Here is a 19,183-nt window from a genome sequence, read left to right as displayed (position 1 = left end):
CATCCATTTTAGCTTGCATCATGTCTATAGATCTTAGTTCATGCACTCCTCCTTGGGCTTCCTTCTTCTCAATTGTCGCTCGTTCGACTCCCCATGATTGATGGTTTTAAGCCATATCTTCGATGAGGGCACTAGCTTCAGGATAAGGTTTGTTCATCAGAGCACCGCCTGCGGCAGCGTCGATGGTCATCTTTGTGTTGTAATGAAGTCCATTATAGAAGGTTTGAATGATTAACCAATTTTCTAAGCCATGATGTGGGCATGCTCGTAACAACTCTTTATATCTCTCCCAAGCTTCGAACAACGATTCTCCTTGGTTTTGGGTAAATCTAGTTATATGGTTTCGAAGAATGGTGGTGTCATACGGTGAACTGACTTTAATGTGTTTTTAATCGCAATGTCGCGGTTAGCAAGAGTCGCCACCGACTTTTCTTTTATCCAATAAGGAAAGGTGGAAAAGAACAGGAAAGACCTTAATTTAGAGTCTTAGGTTCGGGAGGTACATTATACAAAGGGAAGGTGTTAGCACCCTTTGTATCCATGGTTATCCATGGGCTCTTAATTGCTCAATCATTTATGTTTTTTTTAATTTTGAAAGAGTGTTTGAGAAATGTGTAGGAAATGTTTTGAAAAGGAGAATTTAACTTTGTAATGATTCTTGTATGAATGTATACAAAGTGGTTATCTCGTTTAGTTTTGAAAATAGCTTAGAAAAATATAACTCGGCAATGATCCTAGTACGAATGTATGCCAAGTGGTGATTTTCTAAAAGATGTTTTGAAATGTGTGAGGTGTGAAAAGTATTTTAGGTTATGAATAAGCAATTGAGAGTTATACCTACCCAAGGTCTTTATGGGCATTTCCTATCCTTATGAGGGTAAAACTGTCCTTACTATTGAGAAGTAAGTAGTTTTATCCTTTGGATGTAAAAGGGTCATCGTAGGGTCAACGATAGGTCATTGAAGGCAACAGTTGTAAGGATACCTTAGCATTCGAAGGGACGATCATCATTTAACCGTAGGCTACACCGAAGGATCATCGAGGGACAAAGGCAACATCCGAGGGACTATGATGATTTAACCGAAGGGTCTTTGCTAAGTGTATCCCCACATTCGCGGGACATGACCGTAATACCGTAATCGTGGGGGTAACAAAAGAGAGGTCCGATATCATTTATTTAAAGGCAACGTTTTACAATTAATTAAATAGCCGTAATCAGTTAGGTAATTAGGTCCACATTAAAATTAATACATTAAGATTAATTAAACCATTAGGGTGGATCTTCGCCATAAGATTAATACATTAAAATCAATTGAGTAATTCAGGGTGAATTTCCATAAGGGTATCCCACACATAAGGTGGAGTGCCTAGCCGGCCGTTTCTTCGAGAATATGTAAGCCTTTACACAATTCAACACACGGATTAGAGCATCGAGATAAAGTATAATTGAAAGTGCATCATAAAATAAACACAACAGTCATGAACTTAGGCCAACCGATGCAGAATTATAATAAATCATGATTAGGCAAACATAAGATAGAACAGCAAGGAAATGAAACAGCCACTGTCCCGTTCGCCCCTGCTTCGCCTAGTGAAGGCCTAGCGAGTACTCGCTACCGGCTCGCTTAGCGATGTGCTAGCGAGCGGCTGCTGGTTTTGAATTTGATATCAGTACAATCTCAACCAATTTTAAGCCCTATGGATTTCATTACTGCAATTATATGGTTAATCATTTAAAGTATTCAGGTATATACCGAAGTTCACATGTCAAACCTAAGATATTTCATAAATCTAATCATAAAGCCATATGCAAATTAAGAACATAAGACAATAATAGCAATGTAAACCTGTTAGCACTGAGTTGTGACTTCGAATCGGCAAATCGGATTGAATTGGGCAGAGGTAGACCTTGGTGCCGCCGAGTTCTTTCAGGGTTTGCCTCCAGTGAGTATCAGGGTTTGCTTGCTAGGGCTCTCCTTTCTCCGTTTCCGTTCTCCCGTCTCCGTTTTTCTTCCCCTTTTCGTGACTGAAGGCTTGGCTATTTATAGTGCTCTTGTTGTGACCTAATGGGCTCAGAATGAAGCCCAGAAATTCTGATATTCGCAAGCTTCGCTAGGCGAAGGAGTTGCTCGCCTAGCGAGCAAGCTAGTTTGGGCTTTTACTGGATCTGGTGCTTCGCTGGGGCGAGTGTCATGACGAAGGGTTCGCTAGGCGAAGGATCTGCTCGCCTAGCGAGCAGGCTAGTTTGGGCCATTTTCTGGATTGGGCCTGTTGTGAGCTGGGCTTTTGTCCCTTTAAGGTTAGTGCCTTGCAGAATAAATCGGAGTGCCTTGAAAAATGCCTTGTAATATCAACGGGCAAATTTTGGGGTATGACAGCTGCCCCTGTTTAATATTCTTGAACCGAGAGAGTTAGAATGGTATGTACGTCCTTCGTGGTCTGGAGGTGGGAGAATATTAAACACTAGAATGCCCCAAAAATTTGCACTTGCTAACCAGAAATTATTCCTGATGGGCTTAACGATGCCATCCGGGAAGTTTGATGATGGAAACTTCAGAGTGCGTCGTACATTAGACGATATCTGAAGACATGGATGTCATACCGGGTCATACGCTAGACCGTATAGTGAGTCATCCATTATGTTGTCGACTTTGCCGGGGAGTCGGAGTGTGTTATATACTGCTGGGGATAAGGGATCAGAATGGATCATACGCTAGACCGCATCTGAATAGCAAAGTGAGTTGTCCATTAGGCGGATGACTTTGTTGGGGATGAACGATAAGAATGGATCATACGCTAGATCGTATCTGAGTTGCAGACTGAGCCATCCATTAGGCTGTACCTGAAGCAGGTGGAATTAGAATAGATCGTACGCTAGATCGTATCTGAGTGGGAGATCCAAAGGGGTTGTATGTTAGGCCGCATTGGAGTTGCGGAATGAGTCGTCTGTCAGGCCGCGTCTGAGGATGAAAGGGTAGTCGTATGCTAGACCATGTCAGAATGTACCGTACACTAGGTAGCATCTGAGGAGATGAACACCCGAATGGGTCGTACGCTAGACCGTCTTGAAATAATTGAAGGAATCATATGTTGGGCTGAATCAGAATGAACCGTACGTTAGGCTATATCTGATGATATTTGTATATGTTGTATTCGCAATAAATGTCTGGGATGGGCTTAGAGATGCCATCATTAGGAGAATGTCAGGATGAATGTTGACATGGAGTATATCTGAAAGATATATCTGTAATCGATAAAGTCGCCCGCCTGAGTGGATCTTTATTTGACCGTATCAGGAGGATGCTTAACCTGAAAAATCAAGTTAGTTTCATGCAATGTCATGGTGCATGAGATGTTTTATGCCTGCGAACATGGTATGCATGTGCATGCTATGAAACGATGTAATGTATATGAGGCGGAATGAAATAAATGTGAACATTTTATGCAGGTATGTGATGTGAAATGATGTAATGAATGCACTATGCGTCTGAAACGTTCTCCCAGGGGACTCTACTGGGGAAATAAATCTCAGTCTTCTGGTCAGAGATATTTGTATTGATGACCCTTTCTTAGCTGAGGATACTTGATTTCTGTCTGATGGCGGAAAACACTCAACAGAGCCCGACTGGGGATGGAAGAGATGACCAGTCTGTCTGGTGATGCCAACCTCTTCTGGGAAATAGCTGGTTCTTGTTGGGGAATAGAATTAGCGACGTATTCATTGGAAAGCATGGTTAGACCTTCTTCTCGATCCTGAAGTCTTGTAGTAATCGCTATTACTATTCTAGGCATGCATTTTTTGTAAACATTGATCATATTCAAATGCATAAATCAATTCAAATTAAATCAATGGACGTTTATGCAAGCAAAGCAGAGAAAGTAAAACATCTTTGTGGAAATGACATCGTATTGATTTTGAAAGAGGGCCTTTGAACAGGCAAATTGTATACAAGGAGACAGAAATCCTAGTAAGAGGAAGTTGCCGAGAACATAAAGAAAAAGCTATGAAGGAAAAGTCCTATCGATTTTAATTCTGCTACTGTCATTATGTCTTCAAGCGTCTCATCTCCTGCTGTCGGATAGAAGTGATTAGCTTGTCCAGTCCCTTGAACTTGGTTGAAGCTGACAGAGAACGGGACATAGTCATACGCTTTAATCCCTAATTTTTGCCTGGACCGCCTTTTCAGGTTTTCAGTCCACCAGGATACCCTTTTTTGCCCAAGCCGCCTTTTCAGGTTTTCGACTTGACGGGTGTACGTCTTTATATGTTTATCCCTAATTTTTGCCCGAACCCTTTTGGTTCGCCGGGATGCCCTTACTTTTGCCTAGGTACGTCGACCTAACGGGTCTCTTTTACGCGTAGTATTTTTTAACTATGTCCGCGTTCACAGGATGCGGGAAGTCTTCGCCATCCATTGTAGCAAGTATCATGGCTCCACCAGAGAATACTTTCTTAACCACAAATGGCCCTTCATATGTGGGAGTCCATTTGCCTCTGGGATCACCTTGTGGTAGAATGATACACTTTATCACCAATTCGCCGATTTGATACACCTGTCTCTTGATTCTTTTGTTAAATGCCTGGGTCATGCGCTTCTGATATATCTGCCCATGACAAACAACCGCGAGTCTCTTCTCATCAATCAAATTTATCTGATCGAGTCGAGTCTGAATCCATTCATCTTCATCTAAACCTGCTTCTTTCATGATTCTTAGAGAGGGAATCTGAACTTCCACTGGTAAAACGGCTTCCATTCCGTAGACTAAAGAGAACGGAGTTGCCCCTGTCGAAGTGCGCACTGAGGTGCGATAACCATGGAGAGCAAATGGTAACATCTCATGCCAGTCTTTGTATGTTACTGTCATCTTCTGTATGATCTTCTTGATATTTTTATTAGCAGCTTCCACGGCGCCGTTCATCTTTGGCCGGTACGGAGAGGAATTATGGTGTTTTATTTTGAACTGCGTGCAAAGTTCAGTAATCATCTTGTTGTTCAAATTAGTACCATTGTCAGTGATAATTCTTTCAGGGATGCCATACCGACAAATGAGATTATTCTTGATGAATCGTGCCACCACATTCTTGGTGACAGAAGCGAATGAGGCTGCCTCTACCCACTTTGTAAAGTAATCAATAGCAACGAGGATGAAACGATGTCCATTAGAAGCAGTAGGTTTAATCTCCCCAATCACATCAATGCCCCACATAGCAAAGGGCCAAGGGGCGGTCAACACGTTTAAAGGAGCAGGAGGCACATGTACTTTATCCGCATAGATCTGGCACTTGTGACAGGTTCTGGAGTGATGGTGGCAATCAGCTTCCATGGTAGACCAGTAATACCCTGATCTCAGAATCTTCTTGGCCATTGTATGTCCACCAGAGTGAGTCCCGAAAACACCGTCATGCATGTCTTCCATAATCTTTTCTGCTTCCTTTTTATCCACACAGCGAAGCAAAGTCGAATCATGATTACGCTTGTATAATACTCCATTACTCAGAAAGAATTTAGCGGAGAACTTCCTCAGGAATTTTCTGTCATTGATGGATGCCCCTTCAGGGTATTCCCGAGCTTCTAAATATCTTTTTACTTCGTGGAACCAAGGTTTCTCCTCTACTCCCTCAGCGTTAAGTTCATAACAGTATGCTGGTTCATCTAGTCGTTCAATAGTGATCCTGGGAGCTTCACTATCCCATCTGACTCTGAACATAGATGACATGGTAGCTAATGCGTCTGCCAACTGATTCTCTTCTCGTGGGATATGTTCGAATGTAATCTCTTCAAAGTATGGGATTAATGTCATTACCCGCTCTCGATAAGGGATGAGATTCGGATGTTTAGTGTCCCATTCTCCTTTGATTTGACTAATTACTAATGCTGAGTCTCCGTACACATTCAAAAACTTGATTCGCCAGTCTATAGCAGCCTTGAGTCCCAAAATACATGCTTCATATTCAGCCATATTATTGGTACAATGAAAGCATAGTCTAGCAGTGAAAGGTGTATGGTAACCCCCGGGAGAGATGATTACCACACCAACGCCATTGCCCAATGCATTAGAAGATCCATCAAAAACCATGGTCCATCGGGATCCCAGTTCGGGTCCTTCATCCGGTTTAGGTTTTTCATCATCAGTAACAAGCATGACATCCTCATCTGGAAACTCAAAATCCATAGATTGGTAATCGTCCACCGCTTGATGAGCCAAATGATCAGCTAGCACGCTTCCTTTGATTGCTTTCTGGGTAGTATACTGGATATCATACTCTGTTAAGATCATCTGCCATCTCGCTATTCTTCCGGAGAGGGCAGGTTTCTCGAATATGTATTTGATGGGATCCATCCTAGAAATCAACAAAGTGGTATGATTCAACATATACTGTCTTAGTCGGCGAGCAGCCCAGGCCAAAGCACAGCAAGTTCTCTCGAGCAGTGAGTATCTTGTTTCACAGTCGGTGAACTTTTTGCTAAGGTAGTATATGGCGTGCTCTTTTCGACCAGACTCGTCATGTTGCCCCAATACACACCCCATTGAATTTTCTAACACGGTCAAATACATGATTAGAGGTCTTCCTTCAACGGGTGGTACCAGAATTGGAGGTTCCTGGAGGTATTTCTTGATTTTGTCAAAAGCTTCTTGGCATTCATCATTCCATATCATCTCTTGATTTTTCCTCAGTAATTTGAAGATGGGTTCGCAGGTAGCAGTTAAATGGGAGATAAATCGGGCGATGTAATTCAAACGTCCCAAGAAACCTCTGACTTCTTTATCTGTACGGGGAACTGGCATTTCTTGAATAGCTCTCACCTTAGCCGGGTCGACTTCAATTCCTTTACCACTGACAATAAAGCCCAAGAGTTTACCGGATCTCACACCAAAGGTGCATTTGTTCGGGTTCAATCTCAACTTGTATTTCTTCAACCTCTCAAACAGTTTGTATAAATGATCGAGATGTTCTTCTTCAGTATGAGATCTGGCTATCATGTCATCCACATATACTTCTATTTCATGATGAATCATATCATGGAACAAGACTACCATAGCACGCTGGTATGTTGCTCCGACGTTCTTTAAACCGAATGGCATTACTTTGTAACAGAAAATGCCCCATTGCGTCACAAACGTAGTTTTCTCCATGTCCTCAGGTGCCATCTTAATCTGATTATAACCCGAGAATCCGTCCATGAAGGAGAATACTTTGTGTTGAGCGGTGTTATCTACCAGAACATCGATGTGCGGGAGTGGAAAGTCATCTTTGGGACTCGCTTTATTCAAATCTCTGTAATCTATGCATATTCGCACCTTACCATCCTTCTTTGGCACTGGTACCACATTAGCAACCCATTGAGGATAAGAAGTAACGGCTAGAAAACCGGCATTGAATTGTTTCATAACCTCGGCTTTGATTTTCTCAGACATTTCAGGACGCATGCGGCGAACCTTTTGCTTGACAGGACGACAGTCTTCCTTCGTTGGCAGACGATGCACTACTATGTCAGTATCCAATCCGGGCATGTCTTCATAAGACCAAGCAAAAATCTCTACGTGGTCACGTAACATCTGAATCAATCTGTCTTTGATACTGTTTTCCAAGCCTGCTCCTATTCTGACTTCTTTCTTGTCTACTTCAGTACCCAGATTTACAATTTCGATTGTCTCCTCATGCGGTTGTATAGTCTTTTCTTCCTGCAGTAACAATCTGGCGAGTTCTCCGGGTACTTCACAATCTTTCTCACTTCCATCTTCGGCTTGGTAGATCGGATTTTCAAAGTCATAATGAATAGTAGCGGAATTATTATCAATAGGATCCAGAGTGGATACGGATCTGCAATTTGTTACGTGAGTGTGTGTAAGAGAGCATAGCTTGTTTGAAAAACTGACAGGAAAGATAAAGAGCGCAATATTTGAATGCAAAAAGTCCATTGATTTATTGAATATGAATATGCTTATGAAATGACAAACCCTTAACAAACTAGCTATTGTGCCCCGGGCCTGGACACAACGCTTTAAGAGGTTCAATTGAAAAACTAAAAAATTTGCAACACTAAATAGACAATAACAATTACTCCTGACTAAAGGAGATCGGGATAGTGTCTTCAGCCTTCCAATTATTGAGTCCGTCACCAATTGTTGGGTAAACCCAGCTATCCAGGTCGCAATCGCTGTCAGCATCTTCTACAGCATTGATTTGATCTTTGACCCTCTTTTCAGAATTGAATCCCAGGCCAAATTTATCAGACTTGTAGGGTATGTTGATCAGTTGACCCCAGCCAGTACGACCACCATCTTCAACCACGGCTTGAGCATCTTTCAGAGAAATCATAGCAGGAGGAGCACGAACAACCTTGGGCACACGGGGAGTCGGCTTAAGGACAGGACTGGTCGGAGGAACTACTTCAAATGACTGAGAGAGAGTCTCAAAGAATTCACCATCCATCTCGACGTATCTGAAGGTATGCACACTACTGACGATATACTCTTCTTCTCCACACACAGTGACGATCTTACCCTCTATTGGATATCTCAGCTTTTGATGGAGAGACGAAGCTACAGCACTTGCCCCGTGAATCCAAGGGCGTCCCAGCAAGCAGGAATAGGCAGGACGAATGTTCATTACATGAAAGGTAGTGTTGAAAACCTGAGGTCCTATCTTGATAGGGAGAACCACTTCACCATGGACAACACTCTTCGCACCATCGTAAGCATGCACCACAATGTCACTAGGCTTCAGTTCAATGCTCTGGCAGTCAAGTTTATCGAGCACGGCTTTCGGTAGCACATTCAAAGAAGAGCCATTATCGATCAACACATGAGACAAGGTGATCCCCTTACACTCAATGGAGATATGCAGAGCTTTATTGTGATTCTTCCCTGCTGGTGTCAGGTCAGCATTGGAAAAACTTAGGCCATCGTCAACAGTCAGGTTAGCAACATAGTTTTCGAACTGATCGACGGAGGTCTCCTGAGGTACATGAGCAGTCTTCAAGAATTTTATCAAGGCATTAGCATGAGTTTCAGAAGATAACAACAAGGATAACATCGAGATTTTAGACGGGGTATGCCCCAACTGTTCTACCACATCAAAATCACTCTTGCGGATGATTTTCAGCATTTCTTCCATTTCTTGTTTGGCAATATCTTCAGTAGTAACTTCGACCGGTGTCTCTGACTGAGAAGGGTTAACTGGTTCCTTTCCTCGGTTTTCGGGAACTAGAGGTGAGATCTCTGGAGAAAAGATCCTTCCGCTTCGGGTAATTTTACTAGTCCCAACAATGTCATCAGAATTATCAACTTGTTTTACGCCATGGATGTAAACATCACCTCCGTAATTCCACGGAATGGCTTTGCTTGAGGAATACGGTACTGGGCCAGGTGCCGTAATGATTAGGGGAGCTACCCTGGGCTCAGCAGTAATCTTCACAGGTACTCTGGGGGCAGTAATCTTCACTGGAACTTTGGACCTCGCAATCACAGATACCTCTCCAATAAGGTTTTTTGCCTTGGGAATCTTTTCGAAGAGGATCGTACGATCATCTATCAGCCGTTGAATACCATTCCTCAATTTCAGGCAATCATTGGGTCGGAGTATACAGAGATCGCAATTTTCAGCACAACCTGGAAATAAACCAGCTTGCAATAAATTCTTCTTGATGATCAGGAGAGGGGACGTTAAATCAGCCACACTAGAAATGTAAGAATTGTTATCCACAGCATTAACAGTCTTGTCATGGTTAGGCATAGGTGCAGTGATGACGTTAGGAGTCTCCGGAGGCTCAAATTCAATTTCTCCAGCTTCGATCATATCCTGTATTTTGTTCTTCAACGACCAACAATCGTTTGTATCATGTCCGGGGCTATCGGAGTGATACGCACACCTGGCATTGGGATTATAACGAGAAGAAGCAGTGTTGGGTTTCATAGGAGGATCTCTGAGGGTGATCAGATTTGCCTTTAGCATACTTTGCAGTGCTTGTGCTAAGGTCATATTGATCCTGGTAAACTGCCTTCTTGGCTTGTCTTGTTTGGGCTGGAAGTTTTGAGATGGCGGTGCTGCAATCGTAACTGCTCCAATGGTATGGTCACGATTTTTCTTGTTACGACCCTTTTGACCGTACACAGTATTTGATTCATTCCTCCCCTGATAGGACCTTTTGGTGCTTGCAGAGGTGGCCGCCTGTATCTTTCCACTTCGGATGCCACTTTCAACACGCTCACCTGTCAATATAAGTTCAGTGAAACCTGATGACGAACTTCCCAGTAGATGGCTGTAGAATGGGCCAGTCAGGGTGCCCATGAACATGTCCACCAATTCTCGGTCAGTCATAGGGGGTTTGACTCTGCCAGCCAAATCTCTCCATTTCTGAGCATACTCTTTGAAGCTTTCTTTGGATCCCATAGTCATATTCTGCAACTGTAGCCGAGTAGGTGCCAGTTCAGAGTTATACTGGTACTGTTTATAGAAAGCTGTTGCTAAATCAGTCCAGGTGCGGATGTCAGAGCTCTCGAGCTGATAATACCATTCCAACTGTGTGCCAGACAGACTCTCTTGGAAGAAATGGATCCATAGCTTCTTATCAGTGGTATATGGCTGATTCTTTCTCACATAAGCTCTCAGATGCATCTGAGGATAGGATGCACCATCGTACTTAGTGAAAGTGGGGATCTTGAATTTGCGAGGAATGGTCACATCGGAGACCAGACCCAAACTTTCGAAATCCAGACCGGGCGCCTTCTGACCCTCCATGGCTAGCATACGTTCTTCCAGCAGCTTGTACTTATCATCTTTTGGAGAGTACTGTTCATTTTCATAATCTTCATCGTCATCCTCAGGGTTGGTGAAATCAACATTCTCCTCCTCTGAATCATTCTCCGTCTCCTCTTCTGGACCATTCGGAATTCCAAACTTGACTCTCGCGGCCTGTCTTTTAAGCCTTCTTCCTGGGTTGATGTAACTCACAAGTTTCGGGTCTTTCTTCTTCTCGAGCAAGAGAGCCTTCAGTTCTTCCTGCCCCTTGGATAAGCTCAGCATCATCTCCTGGAATTGAGCATTCTGAGCCTGGAGATCTTTGACAGTTTGTTCGAGAGCCATTTTTCTGTTTAAGAGGCAGACCGTGAGAATATGGTCCTTTAGAATACCTGTTATGCAATGTTATGTTATGCTATGCAATGCATGAAATGTTTTCAAGGACTTTTGGAATTTAACTTTGCGTAAACCACCCAAAAGAGGGAAACTTTCACTAATTATTTCTTTAATCAAGGTTCATTACAACAAGGAAAAAATAAAAAATACAATAAAAGCTCAAGCCTCCCAGGGACGGCTTCTTTTTGGGCGAAGATATGTATTGAGTCTTCGTTCCTCATTAAGCTGGCTGGTGAGCTCTAGTACTTTCTTCTTTTCTGCATTGAACTGGGCTTCAAAAGTGTCCCTTTCCTCTCTCAACTGGGTCCAGGATCTCTTCAATTCCTCAACATCAGTGGGCATATCTGGATAAGGAATGATCTGAGAAGTACCTCCTTCGACCCCTGATTCAACAATCAATGGTCCAACCGCGAGATAGGGCATGACAAGTTCACGAGCTCTCGCGCGTACCCATCTGAGATAAGGCTCCATAGGAATAGAATTTTTCTGTCCTAAAGTGCTTCTTTTCACCATGCCCCAAGCTCGTACAAACCTTTGACGGAGACCTTGAGAGTCATTGTCATAGTCAAACACTGCACCTTGAATAATCATTTCGTATGGACCATCTCTTCGAGCATACCCAAACTGACGTAGAGATAAAGCTGGGTTATAAGTGATACCCCCTCTTATCCCCAGGAGTGGTACGTTAGAGAATTCCCCACAACGGTCGATGAGGATAACATTTTCTCTGAGATTAGAACACCAACGGATGTCTGAATGGGAGAGTGCCATTATCCTTTGAGACCATTTCAAATTCTGATCATTCTTCAAGACTGATTGAGGAAGGTGCGAAATAAACCACCTAGACAACAGAGGTACGCAGCACATGAGAGTCCCTTGCCTTTTCATAGTACGAGTATGAAGGGAATGCAAGATGTCTCCAAGCAAGGTAGGCACAGGGTTATGAGTGAGGAATATCTTAATAGCATTCATGTCTATGAATTGGTCTGGATTAGGGAATAACACCAAACCATAGATTAGTAATGCTAGGACATCTTCGAAAGTATGGACATTCATAACCTTTAGGAATTCTCGGGCCTTACTTATCAGAAATTTGGCAAGTAAGCCCTTAACCCCACTTCTTGTTACCCAATTAATTTCAATGTCGGACTTTATCATGTGTAAAGCTGCGGCAACTTCTTCAGACTTCGGAATCTTTTCTAAACCACTGAAAGGTATTTGATCAAGGATAGGTATCCCAAGCAACTTGGAAAATTCTTCTAATGTGGGTACCAACTGATAATCTGGGAAAGTGAAGCAATGATGTTTAGGATCGAAGAACTGGAATAGAACTCTCATCATATCTTCTTTGAAACCCGTGGTAACCAAATTGAGGATAGAACCATGTTTCTTGATGAACTGAGCATGATCGGGAAGTTCTGACACTAAATCCTTGAGTTGAGGAGAGATCGTTACAAGATTGATCCGGATAGTCTTCCTGGAAGCCATAACCTGTTTAACAGAGCAAAGCTAAATTCCTAAGTCCTTGAAATGGTTAGTACAATGATGTTATGATGTTATGATGTTATGTAAATAGCAAGCACAAGCAAGTCACACAACCATCATTCCTAGGTTTTAAGGCTTGCATGAGTTTCATAGGTAAGTACCCTCCCCACTGAAGTTTGGTTGGTTCAACCTGTCCTAGAATAGTAACCGGGTTCTAGAAGGATCTCCAATCATTGACCTTCCTTTAAGTCCATTTCAGTGCAACACCAAGTGGTTGACCAAAGCTTCCCTAAAGTCCAATCTCAAAGAGTGTAGTATCGAGTATCAACCAACCCCGGTCGGAACCGAAGCCAGTTATCTCACTACTTTCTAATGGCTAGGATGAGTCAATTAGGGTTCTAAAAGTCTGATTAATGCTTTGATGACACCACGCGAATGCAAAATTTTTCCCCAAGTAGACATGAGGAACATCAGGACATCCAAAGCGTCACATTAACCGTAGCCATCATTTTAACCATTCCAGTATACGCCGGATAGTCGTGATGATCTATTGCTACTTACCTAAGGTACACTAGATCCAGGTGTAGGATCTTTCACTCAAGCATCCCCTTAAAAGAAGGAACAATTCGAAAACATAAATTATTTTTTAAGGTGACCTCTCTTTATGTCCCCAGCAGAGTCGCCAGTTCTGTCATACGGTGAACTGACTTTAATGTGTTTTTAATCGCAATGTCGCGGTTAGCAAGAGTCGCCACCGAATTTTCTTTTATCCAATAAGGAAAGGTGGAAAAGAACAGGAAAGACCTTAATTTAGAGTCTTAGGTTCGGGAGGTACATTATACAAAGGGAAGGTGTTAGCACCCTTTGTATCCATGGTTATCCATGGGCTCTTAATTGCTCAATCATTTATGTTTTTTTTAATTTTGAAAGAGTGTTTGAGAAATGTGTAGGAAATGTTTTGAAAAGGAGAATTTAACTTTGTAATGATTCTTGTATGAATGTATACAAAGTGGTTATCTCGTTTAGTTTTGAAAATAGCTTAGAAAAATATAACTCGGCAATGATCCTAGTACGAATGTATGCCAAGTGGTGATTTTCTAAAAGATGTTTTGAAATGTGTAAGGTGTGAAAAGTATTTTAGGTTATGAATAAGCAATTGAGAGTTATACCTACCCAAGGTCTTTATGGGCATTTCCTATCCTTATGAGGGTAAAACTGTCCTTACTATTGAGAAGTAAGTAATTTTATCCTTTGGATGTAAAAGGGTCATCGTAGGGTCATCGATAGGTCATTGAAGGCAACAGTTGTAAGGATACCTTAGCATTCGAAGGGACGATCATCATTTAACCGTAGGCTACACGGAAGGGTCATCGAGGGACAAAGGCAACATCCGAGGGACTATGATGATTTAACCGAAGGGTCTTTGCTAAGTGTATCCCCACATTCGCGGGACATGACCGTAATACCGTAATCGTGGGGGTAACAAAAGAGAGGTCCGATATCATTTATTTAAAGGCAACGTTTTACAATTAATTAAATAGCCGTAATCAGTTAGGTAATTAGGTCCACATTAAAATTAATACATTAAGACTAATTAAACCATTAGGGTGGATCTTCGCCATAAGATTAATACATTAAAATCAATTGAGTAATTCAGGGTGAATTTCCATAAGGGTATCCCACACATAAGGTGGAGTGCCTAGCCGACCGTTTCTTCGAGAATATGTAAGCCTTTACACAATTCAACACACGGATTAGAGCATCGAGATAAAGTATAATTGAAAGTGCATCATAAAATAAACACAACAGTCATGAACTCAGGCCAACTGATGCAGAATTATAATAAATCATGATTAGGCAAACATAAGATAGAACAACAAGGAAATGAAACAGCCACTGTCTCGTTCGCCCCTGCATCGCCTAGCGAAGGCCTAGAGAGTACTCGCTACCGGCTCGCTTAGCGATGTGCTAGCGAGCGGCTGCTGGTTTTGAATTTGATATCCGTACAATCTCAACCAATTTTAAGCCCTATGGATTTCATTACTGCAATTATATGGTTAATCATTTAAAGTATTCAGGTATATACCGAAGTTCACATGCCAAACCTAAGATATTTCATAAATCTAATCATAAAGCCATATGCAAATTAAGAACATAAGACAATAATAGCAATGTAAACCTGTTAGCACTGAGTTGTGACTTCGAATCGGCAAATCGGATTGAATTGGGCAGAGGTAGACCTTGGTGCCGCCGAGTTCTTTCAGGGTTTGCCTCCAGTGAGTATCAGGGTTTGCTTGCTAGGGCTCTCCTTTCTCCGTTTCCGTTCTCCCGTCTCCGTTTTTCTTCCCCTTTTCGTGACTGAAGGCTTGGCTATTTATAGTGCTCTTGTTGTGACCTAATGGGCTCAGAATGAAGCCCAGAAATTCTGATATTCGCAAGCTTCGCTAGGCGAAGGAGTTGCTCGCCTAGCGAGCAAGCTAGTTTGGGCTTTTACTGGATCTGGTGCTTCGCTGGGGCGAGTGTCATGACGAAGGGTTCGCTAGGCGAAGGATCTGCTCGCCTAGCGAGCAGGCCAGTTTGGGCCATTTTCTGGATTGGGCCTGTTGTGAGCTGGGCTTTTGTCCCTTTAAGGTTAGTGCCTTGCAGAATAAGTCGGAGTGCCTTGAAAAATGCCTTGTAATATCAACGGGCAAATTTTGGGGTATGACAGGTGGTCTTACTTGGGGGAAAATATCTAGCAAGAAAAACTCTTCTAAGGTTATCCCAAGTCGTAATGGAATTGGGTGGAAGGGAATCTAACCATGATAGGGCTTTATCTCTGAGGGAAAAAGGAAATAATCTTAAACGTATTGCCTCAGGAGAAGCTCCATTGGTTTTAAAAGTGTCTGCTAATTGAAGAAATATTTTTAAATGTTGGTTTGGGTTCTCAGTAGCGAGACCTGTGAATTGTCTCTGTTGCACTAGTTGCAACAGGGATGGTTTAAGTTCAAAATTATTAGCTGGGATGGTTGGGTTTACTATACTAGAACTAGATTCTTCGTTAGATGGTTGAGCGAAGTCCTTAAGAGGTCATTGGTTTTGATCTTCGGCCATAGCTCTCTTAATTCTATGAAAGAATAAACGTGCGCGAGCGTAACGTTCAGGTTCCGCCAGAGGGTATACTAAGCTTAAACTTCCGGTGCTGCGAGTTCTTCGCATTGACCGGCGGGAAATAGCCTAAGTCTAAACGATATAACAACAGGAAAATGAAATTTGACGAAATTGGTCCCCGGCAACGGCGCCAAAAACTTGATGCGGTGTTTCGCAAGTATACGAACGTGTCAGAGTAATATAAAAGATTGTCGAATCCATAGAGACCAAGTGTCAATCTATCGTTATCTATTGTTATGGTGTTTATCAAAGGCAATCAAAATAGGTGTTTTTTAGAGTGTGCAATGAAAAATAAAGTATTGAAATAAATTTAATTAATAAAGACAGGATCGAATGTAATTCACGTAATCGATTGATAATCCAAGTACTTGCTAGTAGAGCTACTTATGGGCAATGTTTCCTACTTTGAAAATAACTAATTTAACAGGAACTGTCGCTTTCGCGTATTCAGAACCGAGTTGTACTCCCTAATCAAACCCTCTTATTGTCACTTATAAAAAGGCGCGCATTGCGTTAGAGTAGTAAACCTATTTTTAAGAAATATAGTATCTTGACTAAGTTGAAAAGTATTATAACCTGGATTTCTTAACCAAAAGAGGTTCTTACGAACCAGACTCTAAACTCATAAACGCGTCCGAAAATAGTTTTAAAATCTCTTTTCTTCTTAATGTTAAAATCTCCCAATGAACTAAACAAATCGCTTTCGCTGTTTTTGAAATAGTTAAAAACAATTAAGTTTAGATAGACGTTGGACGGCTTTCGATCTTACCCAACGGAATTGAAGTGCGGGAAAACTTAAGTTGAAAGTTAAAATAGCCCTTAAGTGTTTCTACAAACAATTGTACGGATTATCGGTTCAATTACGATCCTTACATTCTAACCTTATAAATTTAGTTAGACATGGTAAAGTAAAAGTGCATTAGAATAAATAAAAGTAGTGCGAGTGCGGAAAATAAATAAAAGTAGTGCGAGTGCGGAAAATAAATAAAAGTAGTGCGAGTGCGGAAAGTAAATAATTTAAAGCGAGTGCGAGGAAATAAATAATTTAAAGCGAGTGCGAGGAAATAAATAAAGTAAAGCGAGTGCGAGGAAATAAATAAAAGTAAAGCGAGTGCGAGGAAATAAATAAAAGTAAAGCGAGTGCGGGAAAATAAATAAAGTAAAGCGAGTGCGAGGAAATAAATAAAAGTAAAGCGAGTGCGAGGAAAATAAATAAGATAAAGACAAGTAATAAAAACCTGCTCCAATCGGAGGGTTGAATAAATTGCAAAGCGGAAATGAAAATGGCGGCAGGATTAACTTCCTTCCAAAGTGCTCCAAACTCGATTACAGACTCCATCACAGACTCGATTACACAATTATGGTAACACTCCAATGCGAAGCGATTACCACTTTATAAAACTGAATATATGCCTAAGTGAAACAAAGTTGCTCTGAGTTTGCCTCTGCTCTAAGTTTGGATGATTGTAAAAGTGAATTCGAGTTTCTATTTATAAGCAAGTAAAAAGATGGAAATGACTTGGATGTCCTTCAACTTGAAAATGGGAGGGAAACTATTTTCCTCTTGTGGCGCCCGCCACAAGGCCATGGCGCCCGCCACAAGCACAAAATGGGGAGCCTTAGTGGAAGTAGTGGGGAACGTGGAAGTTGAGGGAAGTTGAGCTTGGACACGTCATGGCAGGGTCTATGGCGCCAACCATGGGGTAGGTCACAAGAACAAAATGCTGAATTTTAGGGTTTTTGGCTCTTTTTCGCTCCTTTTCTCGATCGGGGCTCCGATTAAAATAAAAACCTGAAAACAAAGAAAAACATAGCAATAACACAGCAAAATGATAATAAAACAACTAGAATGCATGTGAAATTGGAGTCGAAAATACGGTAAATTTTAGTGTTATCAATGAGCTACAAGTAGAAGAACATATTACTGATCAATGGTTATACATGAGGATAAAGATGATGAAATCTAACCCCAACAAATTTTTTCACTCTTAACATTGCAATCTCAATTTATTTTCTATCATTTTATTTTCTCAAACAAACATCTCTAAACAACCTTTCTCTTAGAATCATAAAAAATGATTGAACGGTTTATAAAACATAACTAGTCTCTATGGATACGATAATTTATGTACTCGTTTTCGAGCTACAAAAAGACACCACAAAGAAAAGCTTGACAAACTAGTACTATATTCATATTTAATTATGTTTATTTAAAGTTAATTTATGACAATTAATAAATTTAATTGTTGATACTCAACATCGTGAGTAAATTTTATGACATACAGGTTTTACTCATGCCAAAATTTGGGTAGATATCTTGGAACTTGCTCCAAGAAGGAATTTTATAAGACATTAATCACATTGCTAACAAAATTTAAAGTAAATTGAGTAGTTATAAACAACAATATTTAAGCTTGATAGGTAGGATCACTTTCTCTAAATTGGTCCTTAGCATGATTCCTTACTACCATATGATTTATGCTAAGATCCCCAAGACCTTTAGTAATGAGGTTAGTAAAATTCAGTGTGGTTTCATGTGGGAGATTTTGATCAAGGTGAGAAAGCATGTCTTATTAGTTGGGAGGTTTGTTTTCTGCCTAAAATTGACCGAGGTCTTGGTTTTCGACAAATGCATCATATGAATGAGGCTTTTCTAATGAAGATGCTTTCGAAGCTGATTAAGAAACTTGACAATCATTAATAGGGTAAAGTCTTATGCAGTAAAGATGAGTGTAATAATGACCTTATCACTAGTATTAGTGCATAACCTTACTAAAACTGTCCTCTATGGAAAACACTTGCAAGTATTTAGAGTGATTTTCATCAACATGTGGTGTGGCGAATAGGGGATGAACGTAATACTATTTTTTGGCTAGACAAATTATATCATAATAATGGAACACTATTATCTATAGGAAATCATGCCTACATGGATATTACTCTTTGAGTTAGAAATTCAATACACACTTCAGAAGACTGGAACACTATTATTTATAGGAAATCATGCCTACATGGATATTACTCTTTGAGTTAGAAATTCAATACATACTTCAGAAGATTGGGACCTTGAGTTCCTTACAAACAACTTTCCAACCGACATTGTTTGTTGAGTTATTTCTCTTTTGGCGTCTACAAATATTGATGGTCCAGACACTATTGAGTAGGAGGAAGCAATACTTGTCAATTCATAGTACAAATGCTTATTCTTTGCAACTTCAAAACTGCTTGACAATGGATGGTGACTGGAAGACTATTTATATCTCTCCTATTTTCCCTTGTTGTAAGAATGGGGATGAAATATTATGCTTCATGTTCTTTGTGATTGCATATATTCAATCCATGTATGGCATCACGTTGTTCCTTGTGATTGTATGACTAATTTCTTTTCTTTTGATTGTATGATTGGTT

General features: G+C 41.0%; 1 non-coding gene across 1 annotated transcript; it reads left to right on the top strand.

The window, feature by feature from the left end:
• The first annotated feature begins 245 nt into the window (after nt 1–245).
• Nucleotides 246–352, top strand: LOC127109846 (small nucleolar RNA R71). The gene has a single exon (XR_007797095.1). It is a non-coding gene; the product is annotated as a small nucleolar RNA R71 (small nucleolar RNA).
• The last annotated feature ends 18,831 nt before the right edge of the window (nt 353–19,183 follow it).

Source organism: Lathyrus oleraceus, chromosome 7 (assembly GCF_024323335.1).
Source record: "Lathyrus oleraceus cultivar Zhongwan6 chromosome 7, CAAS_Psat_ZW6_1.0, whole genome shotgun sequence".
NCBI lineage: Eukaryota > Viridiplantae > Streptophyta > Magnoliopsida > Fabales > Fabaceae > Lathyrus > Lathyrus oleraceus.
The sequence above is the reverse complement of the archived record's forward strand: the minus strand, read 5'-3'. Positions and strand labels throughout refer to the sequence as shown.